The sequence below is a fragment of the Ascaphus truei genome, chromosome 4 (genome assembly GCF_040206685.1).
Source record: "Ascaphus truei isolate aAscTru1 chromosome 4, aAscTru1.hap1, whole genome shotgun sequence".
NCBI lineage: Eukaryota > Metazoa > Chordata > Amphibia > Anura > Ascaphidae > Ascaphus > Ascaphus truei.
This window is the reverse complement of record NC_134486.1, coordinates 132,492,112-132,516,776: the sequence shown is the minus strand read 5'-3', so window position 1 is coordinate 132,516,776 and position 24,665 is coordinate 132,492,112. Positions and strand designations below refer to the sequence as shown.

The following is a 24,665-nucleotide window of genomic DNA, read 5'->3' as shown; positions in this document are numbered from 1 at the left end:
GCACCACAAAGAACCTCTCGACCACGTAAAGATTACACTAGGAAGCTATGACTTCCAGACTTGGCTGTGGTATGCAGACAGCCACAAACTCTCTGTCTTTGAGTCTCTCTACAATCTGTGTTTTGTACCCTTAAAAGTGTACCCTTCTATTTTAGTACAGAAATTTCAAGTAGTCGTAACATAATATACCTTTTTGCTTTCCCGTTATCAGAAATCATAAAATCGGTGCCTTATCACACAAGTTTCATTCCTTATACTGTAGTTTTATTAAAGGAAATACAAAAGTAGTCAATTGGCAACCAAATTTACTAGCAGATATTCGGGGTTGTCACAGCATAAAAATAAAACAAATGAATCATTCTTGAAAGGACGAAAAAGATACTACCAAAGTTATTTCCACACAAATGTGTATTTGAAAAAAAATAAATAATAATAATAATCTGGAGCTATATCCATTCCTAGTAAGTCACAATTTAAAAGCCTAGAACCAAAATTACAACGGGAAGCAAGATAGTAATGATCTTTGAAATGCCAAGCTACTCACAGCCAAGGAAAACACGGACATTCCAGAAATGAAAAACAAAAACACTGTTAGGAGGTACACTCCTCACATTTTTAATGAATTCATTGATCAAATAAAGCATAGAGACCATTTCGTGAATTCCTCGGTAGTGTGTTGCAGGCAGGCGTTAAGCATTCAGCAATAAGGCACAAACTGCTGCTGAACAAAAAGTGTGACATGGATTACTTAAGGATGAGGATAACAACATTCTAATTGTACAAAGGTTGTGGGATATTGTATCATCATTTCTATAGCAAAGAGTATCTACGGGTTGGAATACGTATGCTGAAACATCCGTACAGAGGACAGTTTGATTTCAGTTGTGTGTCTACACTTCCATCTATCCAACACTAGAAGTGCAAGCCAAAATAATTACTTCAAGTATGTAGTGACATTTTGTTTGTATGGTGAGATTCAGAGATCTCTATGCAATGAAGAAACACAACATTGCTGTTTAAATGTAAACTCATTGGATCTATACATTGTGTTTATGCTTACCGCATAAATTCTACAGCAGTGTCAAATATACGCAGCTTGTTAATCAGGTTTAAAAAATATGACGCCCTTCAGTCGATCTGAGAACTTACCAACAATTAATTTGGTCAAAAAATTGGGCAAACCACATATACTGTATAATTATACTATCTTAGGCGGCTAGCTATTCTCACAAACACTCCAAGAGTACTTTGCCAGCTTGGCAGGTCCACAGAATAACTGCCAGTCTAGGAGAACATATTTTGTCCTTTGTGCATTACAAAAAATGGCACATGAAACTTCTCATGGCAAAGTGAATGGTATACTCAGGTGGAGCACATACATTCCAGTGATGTTGCTATTAATGGCTGCCTTGGTGGCAAAATACAATACTAAAAAGTATTTAAACAAAGTAAGCTATTATTGCATCATTAACATCATTTATTGGTCATATCACTGGAATGAGCAGGTGCATTCAGTAGAGAATAACATTGTGTACATGAACTAGTATGAATAAGTCAGGAACTAAGACATCTGTTTGTATATTAAACCGGGAGTGTGCAAGTATGTCCTCTTATCTCCACTGATGGCTGGAGATTATTAGCGCAAACCCAATCTACTAGAATTCATCTTAGTACCCCAAAAAACACTGACCTATATTTATTCGCACCACAAAACACCTTCCAGTGCTGGAAAACGGTGTACAGCCCTGTTCCATAAGGTATTCTTTCAGTGCCAGAAGGTACCTAATATTTTAGCACCGCTAAGGGAATATGGGTTGCATTGGTTTGGACCATATAGATCTATTACAGCAAACTATGTGAATCCTGTACGCCTCCTGATATGCTGAGCTTTGTGGTATTCAGTTCATGTTTTCTGTGAGTTGCAAGTAAAACCTAAAATGTACATTTTTGGAAAACCTTCATTCCTCCAATAAGTTATGTTTTTAGTCTGGCAACAAGAGGAAAACACTTATGACATCAGCTCTTTATCAAACTGAAAGCCCCTGAAATTGAGACAGTCAGGACAAATTGAGCTATAAGCAGACTGCTAAATAACACAGAGTGGTCAGAATAGCTCTCAGATTGTCTGGCTTTGCTTCACAGAAATCTGACATTAATTAAAAGAAAGCTGCCTGCCTTTGCCACATTTTTTCCCTCCTTATGAAAAACCTCTGAGTGATACCATATGCTCGTAACACACCACACAAAGGCAATTAAAAAGTCATCACGAGCCGACTCTGAAAGGTAATGTATTATCGAACTTTAATTGTCTTATTCAAAGAGGAAAATGTGCACTTGTTAAAGTAATGATTCAAATGCAGCATATTTACTTGAATTGGACAACTTATGCATATTTTCCCCTATATAAACTAGCTCTGTGCTGTTTATTATGTGCTAAAAAAAAGGTCCACACAAAACAGGTATTATCCTAAGCACTGCCAGTCACCCACTACAGGTAATAAAACAGAAATGGAAAAGCCCCAGGCAATCTGCAAGTAGATTTTTAAGAGCTTGGGATAATGTCTACTGGAGCAACATCAAAAGTTCTTCACCACACTATATGTTGTTATACAGTGCAGGACCTTTCCAGAAACAAAAGCCTACTTACTCTGAGACACTTGGGTATCCTTCTGAGACTTTTAAATTGATGCTTAGCATCTCTGTACTTAACACCACCTGACAATTCTTCCTGTGTATATCCCCTCTATTCTATATTCATTAGATGTATATCCCTTCATCCTTATCCTTTACCTTCAGCTAATCCGAAGGGACCATGGGAACTCCTGTAAAACAACTTCTACTACATCAACTGAACAAAGACTTCTCATGTTGGTCCAATAATGGGTTTCATAGTCTAAACTTCACTGGCACCAATAGGGCTTATACATTATCTTACTATAGAAGAAAAATGCAACATAAGCAGTAATAAATCTTATCAGCTATTTGCAGGCTAAACACAACTGCCCTGTTTGGTAATAGTATTCAGGGCTTTGTTTTCTCAGACAATATTGAGCAGGCTTATGAAACTATTTTAAATCACTTTTTTACACGCTAACTTGATATGATCCAGGCCAACATGTACATAGATTGCCCACTCCCCCAGTTCTGAGCTGTGGAACACAGAAGGGAGGAAAAAGAAGCTGTTCAAGGCCATTCTTTCTGGACAGCAAATGCAGACCTCAAAGTTTGCATCTGGATTAGAGTCTGTGAATTTGGAGGATCATCTGCATCTTTACACTGCAGACCATTAAATCAACTATCATATTCTTCCCTTGTTATATCTTTTGTGACAGTACCCTACATTTTCTCTTTCTCCAAGGTTTGTCAACAATTCCCATTCTTTTTGTAAGAAAGCACCAAAGTGATATTACAAAGATACATTAACAAGCAAACATATGTCTATACAGTACACAAGATATAATCTGCTCCTAGAAATTTACAATAAAAAGATAGCGTCTTGCTCACTAAAGTCACAATAACATTAATAAAATATATTTGGACCTAGAACAACCGAAATCCAACCATGAGTTTTATTCCCTATATGGCAAAGAGGCTGTTTGGGCGATTTTCAGTCCAAAATCCCCATTAACGAGTATTGGGACACGAACAGCCGCTTCATCATATACATATAATTACCACCTCAGCGGTTCTTGCATCCTGGCAGCTATGAAATGGGCAAAAAATGATATTTGCAAGGGTTTTAACCAACTGTATCTACTGTACTTAAGGGAAAAGCTAGGTTTGTAAGAAAAGTGCTTTGCAAATGAAATTTGCAAATGGAAAAAGGAAAAGCAATGAAAGGATCTGCAGCTGAAATAACACAGATGCATTTCAGATACCATTTCTGACAATAGATCAGTGATGATGTTCAGTGATCCGAAGTCTGATGTTTACAGTAGCCGACAAGTTTGACTCTGAACCTAACCCTTTTGTTATCCGTGTCCCTTTTACTTGATAACTCCTCCTGTAACTCTTTCCACTGGAACTCCCCAAATGGGAAACTTATACACAGATGCTAAATCTTATAACTGAAAAATGTTATAGCATTTAAAAAAACATTTCTGATCAGGTCCATACTCATTCAACAGAAGTCATCATAAACCTACTCTACGTTACGGTCAACCCGACTCCATGCCCTCATCATAAATGAATCCAGTCCTTGTTTTCGAACTACTGTATGGACGCAGTGAATTCTGTTTCACAACAGACCAGCAGTTTTAAAGACCAGGGAAACATAGGCGGAAGATAGTTACACAGCATAAAGCCATTGTAGAGAACCTGGCCGGACAGGAATCTGGTGACAACATAGAGCAAGGTTGGCAATACTGAGCCTAAGAGTTTACATTTTCTAACTGCTAGAAGAAAGAGAAAACGACCACAAGAATGGAGAATGCAGAAACAAGTCTGTTACTGATATACCTGTACAACAAAAGCAGTGTTACATCTGTAATTACAGGAGGGTCGTTTAAATGTGATTTAAGTACCTCTAGTAGCAAATATACTATTAAACTTGCACTGTATACAATGCAAAAGAAAAACAAATTAGAAACCAGGTCTGCTGCTCTTGAATTTAAATGTGCATCTTTTTATCAACTATTTTAGTTACCCATATATCCAAAATGTAAAAGTTCCCACTTGCAATTTTATTTATTCACATAACTTTTATTTGCCTGTTATCATTACCACTCCTGTTTAGAAAAAAATCTAATTAAAAAAAAAAGTGCCTTTATTCTTTGTAGCTGACTGGGTTATGGTGGGAGGCCGTTAGAGCACAACTGGGAATTTCCTAACTTTTGACCTTGTGTGAAACACATAACATTATCTTAAAAGTTTTACTTTTAATGAATTTCCTTGCTTTCCATCTTCTTTTTATAAAAATGATCTAATTTACATCAATGCCAAAACTAATATCTGCAGGCTGAAAAGGGCAAATAAAATTGAAGACAAATAAATAAATAAAAATAAGCACACAGAGAAAGAACAGACAAAGGAATGAGAGAAGAATGAAAAATCAAGAAAGGAAGAAAGAAGAGGAAATCTATTAAAGAAAAAAAAAAAACCCTCGTCTTTACATATCATTAGGACTTTTAAACAAGGTCAAATCCCCAGACAACTCAATTATGGGTTAACTGGCTTCCATAAATCACTCTTTTCATAAATAGCCATAGACATGTGTAATTTAATAAATTGGGGATGATGGGAGACAATTACTGGTGTCTAGGCAGCCACTGTTAAATCCTCACTTGGCAAAGTAACATAGTTGTGCATGAATCTTTAAAGCTGAAATGGGCCGTTCAGTCGGCTCGTACAGTGTCTCGAAGACTTCTTGAGTTATTACTTTCCATCATAACTACATTACTACACATGGAAATTAAAGAGAATGATTGTTATAGTTCATCCTTGAAAGGGACTGTAACATTGCAGTAAGTAACGAAGAGGAGATACGAATAGCCAGCTGTGAACTCAACTACTGTTTAACTGCTTTGTTATGTATCTCACTAATTGATGGCGACTAGAGAAGTTGAAGATATTCTCATGCAATTTGGGGAATTATTACAAAGCATGGGTTAGAGAAGTCAAACTCTGAACTGTAAAAGTAGGTCTCTTCATCACTTATCATACTATCAACAGGGATGGAATATTGCACACACGCACTTGCATTGTTCCTCATGATGAGCTATATATAACAATGTTTGGTCCAGCTGTGGTCAGCCAACTAAGGGAATGCATCATAAGGCTTCTGTCCCAGAGTTGTATCCCGATTACACAGTCCATCAGCCGCAAATTCTGTCTCCTTCCTTCCCTTCATGCCGCAAACTTCTGATCTGCACGCTGCCAGAATTTTAAAAGAAGCAACAAGGGATGCAGCAAGAAGGGAGTGAGGGGAAGACCTACAGAACATTGCGGTAAGGCAGGCGGACAGTTAAACGGTTTCAGAAAAGGAGACTTTCGAGTGCTTCACCGTGGCAGCTGTAGGATAATGAGCAATTACAGGAAAGTAAGGGGTTACGTGGATTGTTGGGCGATGTGGGATGTTGGGGGTATTAGCAAAATGGAAGAGTGGATAGAATGGATGAAGAAGAGTGGGAGGTGGCAAGAAAAGGGGTGCACAAGTTGCTTGTTTACTAGGTGCAAGGCAAGACAGAATGGGGTGTACCAAAGAGACAGAATATACAAAATTCACAAGCACTATATTTCCCTTTAATAAGAAAGAGTAACACAACTAAATAGGAATTAATGAAGCAGCCACATTTGTATTCAAAGCTTATTCCACATAGGGTGCCAGTATATCAGATGGCTCTCACTCTAAACCCATTAATATATCTACATAGAGAGAATATAATTGAGACACTGCACTCCAAAAATCATTGAATCACAAAAATAAAATATTATAGAAAAAAATATATATATAAATACAGAACAAACAATTGAACCTACAATTATAGATAAAGTGGCAGAAATAACCAGAGAGTGAGGCAGAAGAAATGACGCCTGGAGGCTCATGCCTCATCATCAGATGCTGTTTAATATCTTTACCTTTCCAGGAGGACATATTCTGACTAGCAAGTGAAATGTCAACCAATTTTTTCCAGCCCTGGCTATGAAATGCACAAGACCTGATGTGATTGAAGTGTTTGCAAAATGTTTTTTTGTAGTACCATTTTACACACTTTAAGAAAAAAAAAACTAATCTATAGCATGTGAATTGTGTGCATAACCTTTCTCACATTCATTTTTTTTTTCCAATTACATTATATTTGCTCAGATCAAAACAAATACATATTTTAACAGACTCTGTGTCATTAATGCTAATTAGAACTGCAAAAGCAAGATTGATATCTGATTTCCACCAGCACAAAAAAAAATGAAGAATAGAAAACTGCACAAAGCTCTCATTATCAAGTTTTAATATTTTCTGTAATATTACTAATACTTTAGATACTGACAGGTCCTGACCAGATATATGCTAATTTGTCGCTGAAGTCTGCCAGACAAAATTTGCATTTTTTTTTTTGCACCAAGCATTGGAAGTCAATTAGCAAGGTCACGTGGCCCTTTACATACTGCCATTTTTGGCAATTTTCGCTGAATTCTAGCAAAATTCAGATGACAAGTTTGGCTAAGAATATATGAAGACATTTGTACATCTCTAGTCCCTACCCTACTACTAAAGAGAAACAGATGCATCCCAAGAGAGATATTGGATGCAAATCTAGTAAGCAGATAAAACAAATACTCGACATAGACTTCAATTAATAATAAAAAAATACATAAAATAGGATTTTTCGGGAAATATTGTGAAGACAAAGTGACAAAATAATGAAAAAGAGGGCCAAAAAATTCTGATCTAATTTGTGGCACCATTTCATGTGAAAGACTTGACTAGTTAGCAAAATTTTAATAGTAACATTAATACTTATTTTGGTCGGAGGCCTGAATGAAAGCCTAACACAAACGTTAATTCAAGGATATTTGGATTTGTTTCCTGCCAAACCTTTGAATTCCTCCTAGCGGCACTTCAAAGACTGTAGAAATGGTGCCCACAACTTTTAAATCACCATGGGAATAATCCAACTGTTTTAGGTATAGTTGACACTTGACTGTCCATGAATCAACCAAAACTAAAATAAATGAAACATTTATATTTGACAAATAATCTTTTGGTGGCAACACGTCAGATGTTCTCTAATCATGCCCAGTAGAACACATGTGGTTCAAAAAGACTTAGGGCAGACTCAGCAAGCACAAGTACAGGTTAGTGCAGTGGTTCCCAATCTGTGCGCCGCGGCGCCCTGATGCACCGTAACTTGCCTAGAGTGGCGCCGCGATCAGGGCCGCCAGCAGCGGGGAACGAGGGGTATGCGGCCGGGCACCAGTTTATTTAAAAAAAAAAAAAAAAAAAAAAAAAATGCTGCACCCGGCACCCTCTTGGCAGCGCCGGAAGTAGGTTGGGTTAGCTTCCGGCGCGAGAGTAGGCCCGGCATGCGCTGGAGGAGCAGCATCGGGAGACCGATGTCTCCCAGCAGCACTGCCACCTCCCCCAGGCCAAAACCAACACCCTCCACCGCCACCCTGCAGCACATGGCTGTCCCACCCCACCTCTGCAGCACTGGCCCGTCCCGCCAACCCCCCCCCAGCCAGCATTGCCCCCCCCACACAAGCACCGCCCCCCCCACAGCACCGGCACGCCGCGCCCTCTCCCCCCCGCAAGCCACCGGTCTGACAATCATCCCCAAGGTAAATATATATGTATTGGGGGTGTTGGGGTAATTTTTATATATATTGGGAGTGTTGGGGTAATTTTTATGTATTGGGTGTGTTGGGGTAATTTTTTTATATGTATTGGGGGTGTTGGGGTAATTTTTATATGTATTGGGGGTGTTGGAGTAATTTTTATATGTATTGGGGTTGTGTGTGATTGTATATATATATCCCTTGCTGCAGTGGAAGTGCTGTGTGCTGGGTGATAATGGGGAAAGGCGGGGTTGCAGACCTGCCTAAGACATGCAGATGAGCATACAGTTGTATTTACATTTGTATATATATATTTATATATATATGTATATGTAGAGGTATCAGTACCGTGTTAGCCGAGCTTCAATAATCAAAAAATAAATAGATGATACCGTTCTGTGGCTAACGAAATGCTTTTATTTGTGCGAGCTTTCGAGATACACTGATCTCTTCTTCCGGCGATGTTACAATGAATGAAGCAAAAGGTATACTTAAAAACAGTGTCTCTTGGAATGTTATCTGTGCTGTTCCTTCCCCCGGTGTGGATGTGTTTTATGGCTAGAGGTGTCAAAAGGTTACTGAAAGCAAGTGAAGAAAGAGTGTGTATGTGTATCAGTGTGAATAACACATTTTTATTCATGATCACAGCTTTGAGCACAGCCAGGGTTAACTGTCTGTGGGTGGTTTTCTGGGTATGCACCTTAACCCTGGCTGTGCTCAAAGCTGTGACCATGCAGCAAGCTTAAGCCTATAGGGAACCATGTTAAAAATGGTTTTTGAGGCAAAAAGTGAAACTGTGTGCTCATTTGCATATCATTTCCCAGAATCCCTTGCTGCAGTGGAAGTGCTGTATGCTGGGTGATGATGGGGAAAGGCGGGGTTGCAGACCTGCCTAAGACATGCAGATGAGCATACAGTTGTATTTGCATATTTGCTTTCCTGTGGAGGGTTTTTGTCACTTTTTTTACTCACCATAACTTAACTCAGTATTATGGTGTGTATATATATATATATATATATATATATATATATATATATATATATATATATATATATATATATATATATATATATATATACATATATATACAGTGTTCGACAATCCTATACATTTACACGCCCGGGGCGGGTAGATTTAACCCCCGGGCGAGTAACTATTGGCCCAAGCAAAACACGTGTTTTGTTTTTTTTAATTTTCCCTGCTCGCGCTGAAATTTCAGCGCTGGCTGGAAAAAAAATAAATATCCCCCTACCTGACTGCTGATTGGCGCGGGCTCCCAGGCTTTGTGGGTGCGCGGCCAGGCTCTATATGAGCCAGCCCCCAACGAGCAGCCATTCTTTTCCTATGGAGGATGGAGGACACAGTAAGTATTATCTGTGCCTTCCCCCACCTCCCTCCCCTCCCCTCCTGCTGCCCGCAGTTATGGTGATGGGAGCGGGGATGCCCCCTCATGTCCCCGCTCCCCCCCGGTCCCGCGTCAGAGCGCGCGCCGGGTGATGGGAGCGGGGGATGCCCCCTCATCCCCCCCCGCTTCCCCCCGGTCCCGCGTCAGAGAGCGCACCGGGTGATGGGAGCGGGGATGCCCCCTCATGTCCCTGCTTCCCCCGCTTCCCCCCGGTCCCGCGTCAGAGAGCGCGCCGGGTGATGGGAGCGGTGATGCCCCCTCATGTCCCTGCTTCCCCCGCTTCCCCCCGGTCCCGCGTCAGAGAGCGCGGGTGATGGGAGCGGGGATGCCCCCTCATGTCCCCGCGGAGCAGGAGATGGGCGGGCGGGGCGGGGGAGCGTGGTGGTGCTGGTCGCGGCCTTTCCAAAAGGTGTGTAGAGAGAGAGTGAGTGTGTATGGGCATGGGAGAATGTGCGTGTGTGTATATGGGTGTGTGTGTGTGTATATGGGTGTGTGTGTGTGTGTGTAGATATGGGTTGGGGTGTGTATATATGTGTGTGTGGGTGTGTGTATATATATATGTGGGAGTGTGTGTGTGTATATGTGGGAGTGTGTGTGTGTATATGTGGGAGTGTGTGTGTGTATATGTGGGAGTGTGTGTGTGTATATGTGGGAGTGTGTGTGTGTATATGTGGGAGTGTGTGTGTGTGTATATGTGGGAGTGTGTGTGTATATGTGTGTGTGTGTGTGTGTGTATATGGGTGTGTGTGGGTGTATATATGTGGGAGAATGTGTATGTGTGTATGGGAGTATGTGTGACACCAGAGGCACCCCCCCCCCCCAATCAGTCACCCACCCCTGCCCCGGTCAGTCAGTCACCCCTGCCCCGGTCTCCCCCCCCTCTCCCTTTGTCTCCCCTCTCTGGTCTCCCCCCCCTCTCCCTCTCCCCCCCCTCTCCCTCTCCCCCCCCCTCTCCCCCTCTCCCTCTCTCTCCCCCTCTCCCTCTCTCTCCCCCTCTCCCTCTCTCCCCCCCTCTCTCTCTCTCCCCCTCTCTGTATCTGGATATCTTATTTACCCTATATATCTTAACTGTCCTATACTACACCAAAATAACTTATACTGCTTTCTTCCAGATCTGACTCAAGCTTCACACAGAAGACATCGGAACCCCCCCTAACCCAGAAGACAGGTAGGGAACACATCCCCTCCAACTTATAACATTGTGGGAATGAGGTACCTGGACATTGAGGGACTGCGGATCAGGTAAGATCCCAGGCGGGATTACTGCTTTAGATATTGTGAAGCGGGGACGTCCAGACACTGGTTAAGGGGTTCAGGAAACTAGTCATTCACCTGTGGCTTTTATTTCTAGATCCGACATTTACACACTTACACACTTACACACACACACACGTAACAAGGACTAATTGTAGTATAATGTAATAAATACATTTGTCAAAAACGAATGTTGTTCTGACTAGGAATTTATTAAATGTATTTTATTTATATATTTTATTTTAAAGCGGGGTTGGGGGCGGGGTTAGGGGCGGGACTAGGTGGCGAGTAGATTTTTTGGTTGGGCGAGTAGATTTTTGGGTGATTTGTCGAACACTATATATATATATATATATATATATATATATATATATATATATATAATCTTGATATATAAGATCGAAAGGTTGGTACTAGCTGCAGTGAATCTGATTGGTCCTCAGCCTCTGGTCAATCAGATTTGTGGCTCTAGGACGTCACCCGGCTCTATGACGTCACCCAACTCCCTCTCCCTCCCCCCCACCGCTCCCGGACGGAGGGGAAGCGCGGTGCGGCCCTCCTGCCCCAGCCGCCAACGCTCACTTTCCTCCCTCCCCGGCGGGGGGACAGGCAGTGGGCAGGCAGCCTCCGGAAGGACCCCCTTCCTCCTGCAGCTGCCCCCGGTAAGATGGCGGCGCACAGCGGATAGGCGGGGGGTGGTATTCAGTCAGGAGAGAGGGGGGGGGAGTTAGTCAGGAGAGAGGGAGGGGAGAGAGTAAGGAGAGGGGGGGGGGGAGAGAGGGAGTCAGGAGAGAGAGGGGGGGGGAGGGAGTCAGGAGAGAAGGGGGGAAGCCTGAACAGCTGTGAAGAGGAGGGGAAGGGAGTTGAGAGGGAGGATGGGGGAGGCAAAACATTACATCACGGGCAACGCCGGGTATATCAGCTAGTATATATACACACACACACACAGTGGTCGACAAATCACCCAAAAATCTACTAGCTGAACAAAAAATCTACTCGCCACCTAGTCCCGCCCCAACCCCACCCTAGTCCTGCCCCCAACTACGCCCTAGTCCCGCCCCCAACCCTGCCCTAGTCCCGCTTTAAAAAAATCAAATAAAATAAATTGAATAAATTCCTAGTAAGAACAACATTAGTTTTTGACATAAGTTTATTTATTGTATTACATTAAACTACAATCAGTCCTTGTTACGTGTGTGTGTGTGTATGTGACACAGAGAGAGAGCGCGACACACAGAGAGAGAAAGAGTGACACAGAGAGAGAGAGCGACACAAACACACACACACACACACACAGAGAGCGACACACATACAGAGGGTGAGAGAGAGAGACCAAGTCAGTCATCCTACACACACTCACACACTGACAGACACACACACACTGACAGACACACACACACACACACACACACTGACAGACACATACACACACACACACACACACTCTCTGACACACACACACACACACACACACACACACACACACACTGACAGACACACACACACACACACTCTGACAGACACACACACACGCTGACAGACACATACATACACACACTGAGACACACACACACACTCTCTGACAGACACATACACACACACACACTGACAGACACACACACACACACACTCTGACATACACACACACACATACACACACACTTTGACAGACACATACACACACTGACAGAGACACACACTACCAGAAACGGCGCCGGGAGTCCCGCTTACCATCGGAGGTATGTTGGAGTCATCGGGGGCTGCGGGCGACATTGGGAGCTTGCGGGAGACATCGGAGGTTTGAGGGGGCCTGCGGGGGTTTGCAGCGGCTTGCGGGAGACATCGGAGGTTTGAGGGGGCAATCGGGGGCATACGGCGGCCAATGGGGTTATGCGGGGGCCTGCGGCAGCAATTGAGGGTATGCGATGACCATTGGGGGGCATTGGGAGGTATGCGGGGGCCATTGGGAGGTATGCGGGGGTCATTGGGGATATGCGGGGGCCATTGGGAATATGCGGGGGCCATTGGGGATATGCGGGGGCCATTGGGGATATGCGGGGGCCATTGGGGATATGCGGGGGCCAATGGGGATATGGGGGGGCCTGCGGGGGCATACGGTGGCCAATGGTGGTATGCGGGGGCCTGCGGCGGCAATTGAGGGTATGCGGCGACCATTGGGGGTAAGCGGGGGCCATTGGGGGTAAGCGGGGGGCATTGGGAGGTAAACGTGGGGCATTGGGAGGTAAGCGGGGGGCATTGGGAGGTATGCGGGGGGCATTGGGAGGTATGCGGGGGGCATTGGGAGGTATGCGGGGGCATTGGGAGGTATGCGGGGGGCATTGGGAGGTATGCAGGGGCCATTTGAGGTATGAGGGGCTATGCGGGGGCCATTGGGGATATGCGGAGGCCATTGGGCATATGCGGGGGCCATTGGGGATATGCGGGGGCCATTGGGGATATGCGGGGGCCATTGGGGATATGCGGGGGCCATTGGGGATATGCGGGGGCCATTGGGGATATGCGGGGGCCTGCGGAGGAACTCTCTGGCTGCTACGGGGAGGAAAAACGTCCTCCAGCGCGAGTGGGGGAAATTAAACAGCAGCGCCAGTAGGGAAAAATTTAAAAAAAAAACACGTGTGCTGCTTGGGCCAATAGGAGCTCGCCACGGTGTTAAATCCACTCGCCCGGGGCGTGCAGATGTATAGGTTTGAAGAACACTGTATATATATATATATATATATATATATATATATATATATATTTTGGGTATATATCTTATGGGGGGAGGACGGAATGAGTGAGCGTGGGGTAATTGACAGAGGGAGAGGAGAGAGGGGGTGAGTGAGGAAATGCCCAGGGGGCTGCTACTACATAGGTGAGACAGGGCAGGGGCTAAACAAGAGAATGAACCTGCACCGCCACAGCATCACACGCGGAACAAGAGACAGTCCTGTAGGCGAACATTTCTCTGACTCTGGCCATAAGATGAACGATCTGAGGGTTGCTATACTCAAAGGTAATCTTAAAACACTGAAAGAGAGACGGTTGCATGAATACAAATTTATGCAACTGTTCAGGACACTTAGCAGTGGCCTAAACAGAGATCGAAATTTTATGAGTCATTACTGACACAAGTGAACTCTCTTCCCATGAGCTCTATAGGCCATGTCTGTACATACTGTGCTATATGTATGCACACACAGCCGTCTCTCACACATACTTACACTCCTTGTTTTTCCATCCCTATACATCAATAGGGACCACATAGTATCCACACACACTTTTAGTTATGCTACTAACTCTCACATTTCCACACCACACCATGTATATCCGCTCCCACTCCACACACACCTTTTGTAAAGCACTGTATAATACTGTGGGCTCTCCATTCATGTTAATTCACACTGATACACATACACACTCTTACATCACTTGCTTTCAGGAACCTTTTGACACCTCCAGCCATAAAACACATCCACACCGGGGGAAGGACCAGCACAGATAACATTCCAATAGACACTGTTTATAGTATAGCTTTTGCTTGCTTCATTCATTGTAACATCGCCGGAAGAAGAGATCAGTGTATCTCGAAAGCTCGCACAAATAAAAGCATTTCGTTAGCCACAGAACGGTATCATCTATTTATTTTTGATTATATATATATATATATATATATATATATATATATATATATATATATATATATATATATACACATATACACACATACACACACGTGCCAAAGAAGTCCCAGTTCCTCAGACTATCCAAATGAGGCAATCAACTTGAAAGATAGTAATCAATACATCCACTTCCTTGCTGCATATACCAAATGGTGGTCCCTCTCCAGGCGATCAAGACAGATCTTCAACAAATGACAACAAAAAGGCACAGTGCACCAGAGTGAATGGCAGAAGGTGTATTAAAAAAACACAAAACATATCACAAACTCACATGTAATAAATTTAAAATGAGCTCCTTGCAGTCCCGGTGAGAGCAGGAAGGTTCAAAGATGTGATACAGATGGGACCCAGTACACTTGGTCCCCGGACACCAGCTCGCAGCACTTGGGAGGTAAGGAGATCAAACTACAGGCTCAGCAGCTAATTCATCGCTGAAACATCTGGCGCGCAAACGCAGAGATGGATGAACCTCCGCTGCAAGCCTCCAAATCAGCTGAGCTGCTCAACAGCTGACTGGGAGATTCCAAACCACTGTTTGCATATTGACGTGAAAACTAGGCAGTGACGAGCTCACCGCGTTTAATAGGGATCTACACCTACTCTGTAGGGAACAGTATTGGATATTTAAACATAAAACTAAGCATCCAATGGGATTTAATGATGTCACAGAGATTCTGTAACACCGTTCTTGAGGAAATAACGAATATATATGTAGGCACACTCTTAGTTCCAGTTTTGATTGTTAATTTGGGGAGCACAAGTCACCGGTTGATACATAAAAACGAATAACACAAATAGTGCAATCCTATATAAACCAGGAATGGAGTGGGTTAATAGATAAAAGCTCCTCTAAAAATGCACACTCACATTTTTGTGGAGATACACAGGCCTCGAAACCCCAAAAAGGGGGATAAGTCGTCTTGGTGTGATTGCTTGAGTGTAGAAAGGCAGGAACCTTCGCATGGACTCTCACACAAGATGCAGAAAACAAAGATGGAGACAGGATTGTGCAGACGGTCGTGATGTATTGATATAAACATAGTAAAATAAAGATGTGAACTCACATATTGACCCTCATCACGGCATTGTACAAAAGACAGCTGGCTGGTTTTCCGGCGATTGAAGCGAGGAGTGCTGCGGTCGTCGGAGCTCTCACACAGCGGCTGGTGCGCCTTCAGTCCCTGTGATCATTACATTCCCCGACTTCCTCGTTCCAGCCGACGTCTCCACGTGATGACATCAGGCTCCCAGATCCCGTTCACCAGACTGCCAAAACTCTTAGTTCCTGAGTGCTTAGCGTCCATATTTATTTCTCATTATTTTTTTCTCATTATTCATTTTTTCAGGTATACTCCTATTTCTGGGGAGATACTTCTGCAATTCATTTTTTATTGTATTTTTAAGTGGTTTTGAATCAATTGACTATCTCTAGCTTGTAAGCTAGGTAGTATTATACTTAGAACTGGCCTCATATATTGAATTGCACTTTTTTCTGACAATTCTATGAGTAGATCATACATGAGTGAGGTGGTTTTACTGTAGTTATGTATGCACGTTTATGGCAATAGTTTTTTTTTCAGTGTATTTGTATAAATAATTTTAGTGTTTGTGGGGGCAGTACGCATTTCATCACCTTAGCCTTATTGGTTTTATAATATTTAGGCTAGAGTGCGTTGTGCCTTTTTGTTGATATATATATATCACACCTGCTGTACAGACCAACGGTTCTGAATGTCTCTCTGCGATATCATCCTGGATGGTCCTCCGCCGACTTCAACTCAACATGTCAAAAACAGAGCTCCTCTTATTTAATCCCAAACCAGGCCTCACTACCTCCTTCCACATTACTGTTGGAAGTTGTGTCATACACCCAGTAGCGCAAGCACGCTGCCTAAGGGTCACACTCGACTCCTCTCTCACATTCACCTCTGACTTTCAAAACGTATCTAAAACTTGACACTTTTTCCTCCGCAATATTACAAAGATACACCCTTTCCTGTGTTGCTCGACTGCTAAAACTCTGACACAGGCCCTCATTCACTCCAGTCTCGTTTACTGTAACCTCCTGCTGTTTGGCCTTCCTGCCTCTCATCGGTCTCCCCTACAATCTATCTTAAACGTTGCTGCCAGAATCGCGCTACTCTTTCCAAAATCTGCCTCAGCGTCTCCCCTGCTAAAATGACTTTCCTGGTTTCCAATCAAATCCCGCATCTCACGCTCAATTCTCCTCCTCAGTTTTAAAGAGTTACACTCTTCTGCTCCTCCTTACATCTCAGCCCTAATTTCTCGCTATGCACCATCCCGACTCTTGCATTCCGCTCAAGAATGTCTTCTCTCTACCCCCTTTGTATCTAAAGCCCTCTCCCGCCTTAAACCTTTCTCACTGACTGCCCCACACCTCTGGAATGCCCTTCCCCTCAATATCCGACTAGCACCCTCTCTATCCACCTTTAAGACCCACCTTAAAGCTGCAGTTCAGTCTTTTTTTTTTTTTTTTTTTTTTTTACTTCAATAGTTTTATGTGGGCAATCTCTAATTACCTAAAGAACTGTATAGCTGCAGGTCAATTCGTTCTCCATGTATTGATCGGCGAAATTTGGTGACATAATTAGTGAAGGGATCTGTTTATTTTCTGCTTCAGTCCAGCAGTGGAAGCTCATGAATATTCATGAGCACTCCTGCACTGGCATGTGCTAGAGGAAGGGCAGGGCTGACAAAGGGGTGTGCCAGGGCTTGTGACAGGACATGAAGGGGCAGTGCCTTAGCAAATGCTTGTTAAAATAGAATACAAGAAAATTGGTCTTTCAAAGTTGTTTTTTTTAAAACAGAAAATGCTAAAAGTATTTTTTCTTAGTACAGAACTGATTTATTAAAAAAAAAACACACATGCAGGATATTGACTGAACTGCAGCTTTAAAACACACCTGCTTAACGAAGCATATGAGTAGCTCCGTGGCTAATACTATACACCTGATACATAAAGCTTGGCCCCTTGCAGACACACTTACCACAATGCCCTTCTACTGTCTCTGTACGTTCTTCCTACCTACCAATTAGATTGCAAGCTCTTCAAGAGCAGGGACTCCTCTTCCGAAATTTTATTTTTTTATGTCTGAAGCACTTATTCCCATGATCTGTTATTTGTAATCTTTGTTATTTATATGATTGTCACGTGTATTACTACTGTGAAGCGCTATGTACATTAATGGTGCTATATAAATAAAGACATACATATACATATATACATACATAGATAGATAGATACAAAGTGTACATTCTGTTGAACCACATAACTATATATGCATACCCTTGACCTACTGTAACTATTAATAAAAAGAGATTATAATAATACTTTAGGAATGATATCTATATAGAAGGGTCAATAGCCACAAATTAAAAAAACCATTTGGGAATTAAATTAAAAGCAAAAAAGCAGCCTGCTGATAATGAGAACACATATTAACCTATAGAGGGATTGCTATAAAAAACGTCTATTATTAATGTATATATATATATATATTTCTTTTTTAAAGAACACAGACACTTCAGCAAAACGCATATTTAAATACCAAAGGGATACATAATAGACAATTAAAAAAAATTCAGAATTGATAAATACAATAAATGTAAAAAACAGAGACATTTATTGTAAGACAATAGTGCTAATATCAATATTTTCATTTAAAGCATTGGGGAATAAACTATTCATTTTAAAAATCCAGTAACTGTTTGCACAACAAAAATCTGTCCCCTCCTAAAACTGATGAGGGAATGGATTCTTAACCAATCAGTTTTAGGCCCATAATAGGGACAGCTTTAAAAACCATATTTACAAATCAGTTTTCGGCCAGAAGACAACCTCTGGCACTGGAAGACACGTTACAAGCCCCTTTGTCTTCCAGTGTCTGAGGGTGTGTAATGGCAGAAGACCCTTCTTTTCACAGAGGCTGGAAAGAAACTACCAGTGTATCCTTTGTTGAAATATGCCACTCCCATTCCTCAAAACTGCTTTATCGGCTCTTTGAACTTTTCTCAGCCTCTGATACTGGGTTGAAACTCCTGACCGCTTCAGCTTTCTGATTGCTTGCTCTCTAATTGAGGAAACCATTGTGGCAATATTGTTTTGCACAGTGCCCATTACAAAGAAATGTACTGCCAGTATATTATGTTATGAAGTTGCCATGTATTTTGCTCAGCTTGACCAAAAAGTATTTTCAGTGAACTCCACAAATCTACATTTGAAGGTATTCATTGGTGACTGCACTATTTCATATGAGGTGCCTTCCCGTAGTGTGCCTTTCTATAAAATGAATGAGAAAACTAACAAAGCTCTGTAGATGGCACCGCTGCTTTAGCACACTCGCTTTTCAAGTGGGAGACCCTGGTTTAAGACTGACTGGGTGTTACTTTTGGAAAGTCACTTTACTTGTCTAAAAAAGTAGAATCAAAATCAACCTAAAATTATTCATATGTGACTGTATTTAAATGACGTGACATACATATTGTAATTAAACAACACTATCCAAAGGGCACAAGTTAAAAGTAAATAGAAATGGTCTTGGTTATTTTAAAACTAAAAGACGGCATCGCTGTAATAGGAGATGGGGTAATAATTCACTAAACAATGACAAATGTATACAGGATCCATGAATACACATGCAAAACAAAAGATCCAGGACTTTTAGAAAAACAAAACACTACATTGTATGTGTTACTAGGGCTATTTTCCTGTTCTTAAAAAAAGCCCAGTGAAACTAGAACCTTTTCTATTAATAGGCTGGTAAATTAATAGATGTAGAATAGCAGCTGCCATCGATTCCAAATATATATGTTCACGTCACAAAAAACAAGAACAGCAATGCTCCAGTGTCACCAGTACTATAATGGTACAGGGGAGGAGAGGCACAGTGAGTAAAGACACTGACTGATAACAATGACACCGAGTTTGAATCCGGGCTCCTTGTGACCTTGGGCAAGTCACCTTATCTCCCCGTGCACCAAAAACATAGATTGTAAGCTCATCTGGGCGAGGACTGTAAAAATGCCTATGTGCTGTGTATCACACACTATACTGTAATTGTGACGCACTTTGAGTTCCATTGGAAGAAAAGCGCTATATTAAATAGTTATTATTAATATTGTTTTTAATAATATTAATATTATTAGTAGCAGCATGTGACACCTTGTGGCAACCAGTCAAAATCTAAATTTGCATAAGAGCATTTGCATGGCCCTTTTTGTGGTAAAGAGGAGGTAGCAGCATAGTATATTTTATCCATGACCTTCCTTGAGGAATAGAGGCACTACTTAAAAATGTTCTACAAATATCACAGAACGCAAAGTATGCTGCTTCTGTATGGCATAGCTATGTTTTAACACTTTATTGGGGAGTGGTGGGGGGGGGGGGAGACAATGGTGGTCAGCTACTATATATCAATATTTCTCTAGAACAGAAACCTACAGGAGAAATGTCAATAGTACAAAGGAAAAAATAAGTGATCAAAAAATGTGTATGGCCATGGAATATGATGCTGGATGACCGTCGAACTATCTTCCCGAGAATAACCAAATGAGTGAACTGATACAGAAGGAGTACCAACAGGTTAAGCAGGACCAGATGTCACAATGCCCTAGCTACGTCTGTAATTGTCCAACAATGTTAGTATTTATAAACATTCTTTGTTAATTCCAGTCCAAAAATAAAACACTATATGAAAAATCTCTACAGACTTCAAGATATCGAATGAAGTATTCCAAGGTTGAATAGGCTACTTCTATAAGCTTCATCTAATGAGAAATGAAGTCTATAAACAACTCTGTAAAATAGAAACAATTGCCAGCATTTAACTAGCAAATGCCAAAAGTTGATTATATGCACTATAAAGTTACATACGTAAATGGATTATTAGAAAAACCTGTGCATTTACTTTTTCCCTAAAAACTAATAGTTTTCTGCTGTGTTGAGGTGGTTGATGAAGTCTGGTTGCCATCGATCTGTCACCAAAGTTAGAAATACCAACACCACCCCTCAATCACTAACACCAACTTCAAACTTTTGGGAAACCATGTACAAAACATTAAGTAGATATACTTTTTTTTGTTGTTGTTTTTTTAATGAACCAATAAGCTCCCTGCAATGCTGGCTTTTTTTGAACTAAAGGTCGCAAGTTCATGTCCCAGCAAGACTCACTCATCTAAGATAAAATGAGGACCACTTCCAGTTGAGAATTAACTCGAGCTAAATTGTACCTTATTTCTGTAAATCAGTGACTGCCAAATTCCCGTAACCACACATCCTTTAGTGCTGGTTAATTTATAACAAAATTCTTGACGGTCATTCATTAAGATTATCTCTTCTTGTTCCATAGAAACAATATGAAACGGTTGCTATTGGCACCTGAACTGAAAGACCCTAGTATGGGGGTAGACAACTCCAGCCATCAAGAGCTTCCAACAGGTCAGGTTTTCAGGATACCCCCACTTCAGCACAGGTGGCTCAATTTGGTAACTCAGTCAAAGAATGACCCACCTGTGCTGAAGCAGGGACAACCTGACAACCTGACCTGTTGGTTGCTCTTGAGGACTGGAGTTGGCTACCCCCTGCCCTAGTATCAGTTCCTTGCATTCTCAGTATGTAGAAAAAGGAGAGGAGAAATCGGCTTGACTCAAAAAAGTGTTGCCACACTTAAGATCAAAAAAACACAAATGAATAGACCGCACACCCATAAGCACTAACTATTAGAGCAGTGGTTTGCAACCTTTTTTTGATAAGGAACCCTCTGTGTAATTCTGAGGAACCCCAACCATTCTAATGGCAACTCTGTGATCAGATGCATTGTAAATTCTTCTGTATTTGCTACAATTTTCAAATGGCCAGAAAATTTGCAGGAAACCCATTAGGGATGACCCAGGGAACCTTATGGTTCCTAGGAACCCTGGTTTAAAAACACTGGCTTAGAGCGTCACTGCTTTCTTAAAAAAATATTTCACCATGTGGTGGAATTCAAATGCCTTTTAATAATATATATATATATATATATATATATATATATATATATATATATATATATATAAAAAAAAATTCAGGCCTGGAGATGACCTTTCATCAGCTACAGTACGTTTCTTCAGTATGTGCCATATTTATTGATCGGAGCTACTCTGTAAAGAACCATATGGCCTTACGATTTAGCACCTGTAAGTAAATATAGCTTACAGTATACCTTATCTTTGTTCTTCGAATTCCAGAATAAATGAGATTAGTTAAAGAGATACATTGTCCTCTTACAGTAATATTTTTAGTGCCACCAGAACTTTTTTTAAATAATAATACTTTAACACAAAAGGATGTGTAAAGTAATGTGCAATAGAACAGAGTATCTATCTTGACAAAGAACAAGGCATAACCTGACAACAAATGTCCTTGAAGGAAGAACTAAAAACCTGATGAAGATCGCTTGCAGATTGAAACATTGGTAGTGTTGTAAACATTGTGAAGGACACATTGTCCTAAAACAAGAAGGAACCATCACTCAAACAAAAAAAAAGAAATTTGAATCCACACAGATAACTGATAAAATTTCTTTTTTTTGTATGAAGACCTCTGGAATGCCGGTTCCTTCTTGTTTTAGGAGTTTGTGTCCTGTATTATAGGTCTCCCCAGCGGGGGACGATCTCTGTGCACCTTAAGTTACATAAATCCAGTGAGTGCACCTAATTCTTTCTCCGTAAACATTGTGATTACTTGTCTTTTTTTAAACAAGCAGCGATCTTGTTTTTCTACAATAATCTAGCGAGATATCACCTCTTTCACCTTTATAGTGCCCTACTGAACTTCACAAGAGCTACTGTAGCATTTTAGTGTCCTGAAGACCACTAGCACGTGTCTAGGGGACATCAGATCCATGGCTCATTGAAAGAGGTATGTGCTGTGATCATGTGATTGTTACATCATTAGAATTTGAGCTCTCCACGCACGCACAGAGTAGTAATGGAAGGAATATTAAACTCGATTAAGAAATCTCAAAAATGATCATCAGCAAAATTAGCCATTACCCATTACGAATGGATAAAACTACTCTCCACCCCCTCCCCTCCCCCCAACTTTGGGATGCAAACTCGGATTGAAACTGGGAGTAAAAAAGCTTCATGGCTGTAACAGGACAAGATTCAAAGAATGAAAGTTAATATTTAATATGAGCACATTTGGAAGAAAAAAAATCTAATAACAAATCACATTAATATGAAAATTATTGAGAACAGTTACAGCATATGGGATTGCTCTCTATGAAAGAATGCTTGGAAGCTCCGAAGCCTTATGGGCATCTGGAAGTACAGTATTCGCCTTATAAATTCCCATCTGCAAAAAAATCTGCAACCAAATGTTTGTGTTGTTTGGTTGTTCAAGACAGAGATTGGTTTCACTCTGGATTTTCATTTTGTTCAAAGTAAGACCTCACTTTCCTTTGACAAGGTCGCTGCTTTTCAGATCTCATTCTCAAAGTTTCTCTTTTGCCTAACATTAGCACTAAGTAACACTGAATGACATTTTTAGAGAGAAAAAAAACAAATGAACTTGGACTACATTTTAAGATCTTTCAGTCTCTTCTTATAGGTCAATTGAAATTACCTTTAATTGCTTCAGTGCTGGAGAAGTCTGCAATTCAATGTGTATTATTACCATGATCTGTTAGTACCATTACACAATAGTGCAGAAGAGAGGTCACATACCGTACATAGACTGCTCCTTCTGTCTCTCATTATTACATACGTTACTTTGTAACTGGACTAACAGGCCCCATATTATCCATTTCTAACAGGGATATCTTTTTATTTATACAGAGGTCAAAATCTAAAGCTACGCTCTGAGTTTTATTAATAAGTACACCTGCCATTCTGACTTGTTAATCAGAATCTGGCAATAGATTCATATAAATGTACTGTATGTTACAAAACTTGTTAGTATTACGAAATGATTCCATAAGTTCTTTCTTTTCAGAGATAGGTGCAAACTTTTCATTAGATATGAAATCAGGTGCCTGCATCGCTACAAAAACATGCGCACAGTGAAGTATGACGTCGCATAGTAAGAACAATATTCCAGATGTAGATAAGCAAAAGTATTGTTCTCAATATCCTGGCAGGATGCGAGTACGCCAACATTATATGCTATATGAAACATGTCAGTGGAAAGGTTATTTACTGCTGTGGAACGTGATGCTAAGCCTGGAATGTACGCACCGTGCAAGGGAAGCAAAATACTAGACATTGGCTTCCTCACTTTCAAGTTAGAAACGTGCTAATGTGTAAGACTCCAGTATAGACAGCTCAAACGTTTCTCTTGGGGTTAACAGGAGGTTGTGTGGTAAGAATAAGTTACCATGTTTGGTCTTCACAATAATAAAGTGTTAAGTGGCTCAGTGATGAAAGACACTGACAGATCTGAAGCAGGGGAACCTGGTTCAACTCCTTGTGACCTTGTGCAAGTCACTTTATCTCCCTGTGCCTCAGGCACAAAAAACATAGATTGTAAGCTCATCTGGGCAGGTACTGTGTGTAAAAATGGATATGTGCTGCGTACCGCACACTATATTGTAATTGTGAAGCGCTTTGTGTCCCATTGGGAGAAAAGTGCTATATGAAATAAAGTTACTATTATTATTGTGACATGGTAGCGTCCAAACAGTTTCTGCATGTTTATGAGCTGGTATTATCTTACATACAGACAAGCCCCGCTTCTCGGCGATACGCCAATACAGCGGTACCGAGAAGGGGTCCACCTTATCTGCGCATGCGCAGAACGACTTTGCGCATGCGCAGAAGAGGTGGGACTGCAAGTCTGCGCATGCGCATTAGCCGAAAAATCGCCGGTTCCGCTTTTCGGAGATTTCCAGTTTGTGGAGACGCCAGGGAACGTAACCCGCCGTACGAGCAGGTCCTACCTGTAATTGAAATAATTATCTTATGCAGTGCCAATACTAGAGGGCTTTAAAACACATGTACACTGTACAAACAAAACAGAATTCTAAACACATTTGAAATAACGTACTAT

The 24,665-nt window shown here is 41.4% G+C and overlaps 1 protein-coding gene across 1 annotated transcript in view; it reads right to left on the bottom strand.

Annotated features, from left to right (window-relative positions):
- The window catches only part of TTC27 (tetratricopeptide repeat domain 27), a 401,980-nt gene that overhangs the window by 95,810 nt on the left and 281,505 nt on the right, over positions 1 to 24,665 (bottom strand). The window lies entirely within an intron of this gene.